Source organism: Pteropus alecto, unplaced genomic scaffold (assembly GCF_000325575.1).
Source record: "Pteropus alecto unplaced genomic scaffold, ASM32557v1 scaffold12, whole genome shotgun sequence".
Classification (NCBI taxonomy): domain Eukaryota; kingdom Metazoa; phylum Chordata; class Mammalia; order Chiroptera; family Pteropodidae; genus Pteropus; species Pteropus alecto.
In genome coordinates this window covers 3778994-3783443 of record NW_006432669.1, presented here as the reverse complement: position 1 = coordinate 3783443, position 4450 = coordinate 3778994, and the positions used below count along the sequence as shown (strand labels likewise).

The window sequence follows — 4450 nt, the reverse complement described above, 5'->3', positions numbered from 1 at the left end:
GAGTGGGGGAGGAAAGACTGTGAAAAGGGAAGTAAGATACTTAGTCCTGCTTGCTGTCAGGATGAAAAGGCTCTGCTCATCCCTGAAAATTCTGCAGGGAACTGGAAGGAGGAGGAGGAACGAGATCATATTGCTTGCACGAAACTGTTCGCAAATGTTATATCATAGGATCAGATTCACACACTCGAAGAAATAATCCTGAGATTCCATAGGATGTGAAAGCAGCCCCGAAACTTTGTTACTTATCCTTCTCTCCTCCCTCAGACCTGCACATGCACGATTTTAAAACAGAACGGGGAGGAGAGTTAGTGCCTCTTGAAGTGCCGCCCTGATGTCTAGGGCCATCCGGATTTATGTACAATTCCCGTGGTTATTTATATCTTCTTATTTAGGACTTTGGGATCTTAAATAAGATGCAGATATAATTTCAGAGAGATGTTTAAGATCCAGTAGAAATTCTAGAAATGTGCATGTGTCCCTATTAGTCTGATCCTATCCCCAAGGTCAAATAGGGTGGTATGTTATATGCGCCTTATTTTTCATAGCTCAAGAAAGGACAGATGAAAACCCAGTATAAAAAAGAACTGAGTCTTGCTGAGCAAAAACTAAATAGTAACAAATGATTTCTGCTCAGAGATCATACCCACTGGAACCAGATGATGATGGTGGTGGTGATGATGATGTCAACAGTTTTTGAGTATTTACTGTATACCAGACACTACCCCAAAGACTCGATATACATTGTTTCATTAAATTCTCACAGTAATCCATTAAAGTAGCTGTTATTATTCCCATTGTAAAGATGAAAAGATCACAGCTCAACAAGTTTAAATAACTTGCCCAAGGTATTAAACTAGTAAATGAGCCTGAAATTTGAATTCAGGAGTGTCTGACTTTACCATTGTGCTACAAATAGCCAGTCTTTTTCCATTCATAAAAACCCTTCCCCATAGAGGACCTCTATCTTATATCTCTTATCAAAACTGGCTCTCAAGTAAGAATTTAGTTTTCTCATTCAAACTATACAAGTAACGATAAAATGGTTAAGTGATTCATAATGAGATATGGAATCTTTATAGGAAGCAAAATCTTGAGCCCAACAAATTAATCTATAGCAGCAGATTTCAGACTTAAGTAAGTAGAAGTGCAGTGTTTTCAACTTGAAATATGGGGAGCGGAAGGGACTTTCTTTTCTCCATCAAATCACTGTATTTGGTGAGTCCTTCATGCACCCATTGTGAGTTGGAAACCTCTAAAACAGGGATCCCCAACCCTCTGGGCCACTGACTGGTAGGTACCAGTCCATGGACTGTTAGGAACCAGGCCACACAGCAGGAGGTGAGTGGCAGGCGAGGGAGCGAAGCTTCATCTGTATTTGCAGCCGCTCCCCAGCGTTAGCATCATCGCCTCAGCTCCACCTCAGAACATCAGGCATTAGATTCTCATAAGAGCACCGGTCCTTGGTGCCTAAAAAGTTGGGGACCACTGCTCTAAAATATATTGGTAGACCCATTCTGAGCTTCCCGTGGGGCTACGTTAGAAATTACCTGACTTCTTTGCCAAAAAGACACAAAAAATGTTTCAGATATACTTGAGAGTTGTCCCCACAATTTTTCCAGAACAGCCTTTGAAATCTATTAGAATGTATGAAAAATAATGCTCTTTTGAGCATCTGGGCCTTTGCCATGCAGGTTTCATCTGTAGACATACTGTAGAGAATGGGGAAATGACTCAGTCATTTACAGTTCTTGTGCCCTAAGAATTCTAGTATTTGGGGGTGGGGGGGAGGGGAGCAGGGAGTTAAGATTTTTAAAAAAATATTTGTTTGGATTCTTTTCAAGCTCAGAAACCAAATGCAAGGGGAAGTTTTGAAATATTATTTCCATTCTACTCTGAATGGAACTACTCTTCACTAACTAGGCTTCAAGACCCTTGCTCACAAAATTGTTAAAGTTTTCTTTCTTCTAGTTTTTATGATGATTTGTTTGATTTTAGCCAGAGAAGGAGTAAATGCCCTATAGATTTAATTGACAGAGAATGCCTGCTTTGCTTTCCATCTCTTCAACCTCAGAAAAATCTCAACCTTAAAAAAAAAAAAAGAAGAGAAAGAAAAGACTCACTATCTCTGTGGAGTCAAAGTAAAATGATTGCAAATTCCTAAACAAATTCCTTAAGCAAAACTTTAGGTCCAATATATTATTCGGAAAATAACACCTAGAAATATCACTGCGTAATGCCACTGTTTTGTAAATAGCTTTAATCCACTTGCTGATTCTTCCGGTTGTTCTAAATTTGTGCTCCTTGTCTTCCAAGGCCCATCATTTTCATGAGTCACCCAGTCATGGAGAGGGCAAGTGTTTAAGGTCCAGGATCCAGCCAAACAATGCCTGGGCTCCTCAGTATTTTCACAGACTGTCCTGGCCAATCTGGTAATCACTGTCTGTTTCCTTACTGGAAAAGCTACAAAGGTCTGGAGTAAAGAGGGATGACAACTAGCATATGCTGAGAATCTACTATGTGCTAAGCACGCTGCTTCGCACCTTAAACTTCCATCCTTACTACAAGCCTAGATGGTAAATATTTTTAACCCCTTTTTTTTCAGATGACAAAACTAAAGCTTAGAGGGTTGATATAATTAGCCTAAGGAAATAAAACCTAAGGTAAAGTCAAGGTTGAATACAGGTGTCTATCTCCTAACTTTACTCATCCTGCCCCAACACACTGCTTCCCTACGTTGCAGTGCCTCAGCCAAAGACAGCTTTAGGAATAAATGAATCATAGGAAAGGCCTCCATCCGACATGATCTTCATATTTCGGCAAGACCTAACTAGCTAATGATGCCCAGAGCATGTGTCAGCTCAGCCCTGGCTTGGTATAACGTTTCTCGGCTTATTTACAGTATGGAGTTCATTCTTGATTCACGAGCTGACTCTTTGTGCTGTGTCCTCCAGGCTGGAGTCACCTCTGGCACCAGAGGATCATTGCTCCTTCTTTCAACACTTGGGCTCACCAGATACTGACTCCTTCCAAATGAAGCAATTAGTTGAAGTCTATTAAAAGAAATTTTTAAAACCAATGATTGCAAAATCCATTAGCTGCACAAAATTTGGAGAGCGAGAGCTTTCTTCCATTACCTAACTGGAGTTGAAGTAGTAGAGACAAGAAAATAATAATGAGCAAATGATAATAACTAAAACCTACCGAGTGACAAATTTTATTTAGTCTACTATTTATAATAACCAAAAAGAAGTCAGAAATCTCAACGTTCAAATCACTAGCAGAGTGCCTGTAAGAATCTATACCTAGTGCGTGTGGACACTTTGGTGGTTATAGGCAGGAGTGGGGGTGAGATGATATCAAATAATTCGATTTAAAACTTAATAGAGTTATTTTAAGTTAGTACATATACTCAGCAGGTAACAAGGAAGAGGAAAAAGAGCTAGTTTTAATTTAGTCCCTTCTACGATCTAGGCATAATGCTGGTCATATATATATATAATCCTTACATTCTCGTAACAACCATGTAAGGTAGGTACTATTATCCTCATTTATAGAGGATGTTAATGTTCACAATAATTCTTCTAAGTAACTTACTCCAGTATGAGTCCAATCATTTAAAGCTTTGATGTCCTACACTTCAGTAAAAAAAAAAAAAAAAAAATACAGCAGGCACTAACCTACCTGAATGCTAGAAAGAAACAACTGAAGGTATAATTCTCATTCTGATTTCCAGTTCACAATCATGGAATGATCTTATGCGTTTATCACCTCTTTTTGCTGAGATCCCATTAAGAGGATATTTAAAAAATAAATAAAAATAAAAATAAACAAAAAACTTTACAACAATGAAATAAATAGAAGGGCGAGTGTTTTCAATGAATTTGTAGAATACAGAAAGTAGAAGGAAGAGTTTCAATTATTGAAGTAGAGAGGAAGAAGACACAAAAGAAACCTTGAATGTGAGCAAGATCCAGCAACACAGGAAGTGGTTGATCTGCTGTGCAAAATCAAAGAGGCTCTGGTCTACGGCCATGCCACCCTGAACAAGCCCCATCCCGTCTGATCTCAGAAGCTAAGCAGGGTCAGGCCTGGCTAGTACTTGGATGGGAGACCACCTAGAAAGATCAAGTGCTGTAGGCATAAAAAATAATGAATGAATGAATGAATGAATGAATGAATGTAAGCTGACAAAGTCCTTGCAATCTGTGAGGTCAACCAAGGGTTGCCTAAAAAAAAAAAATTCAAAGGGCCTCTGGATTCAAAAAGATAACACTGAAGTAGGTCTATATATAAAACATGTGGCCTCAGCTGCAACTCTCCCTCACCTCCATGTGAAATAGAAATCCAGATCCTTGCCCACAAGCAAAATAAGCCAAGAGCTTTTCTCTTACAGAATAGAATGAACTGTTTGGGAAAGAACTAGGGTAACCAGTAGATGTTAGTGACCCAG

At 39.1% G+C, this 4450-nt stretch overlaps 1 pseudogene; it reads left to right on the top strand.

Annotated features, from left to right (window-relative positions):
- Positions 1-4021: 4021 nt before the first annotated feature.
- Positions 4022-4140, top strand: LOC112476222 (annotated as a pseudogene).
- The last annotated feature ends 310 nt before the right edge of the window (positions 4141-4450 follow it).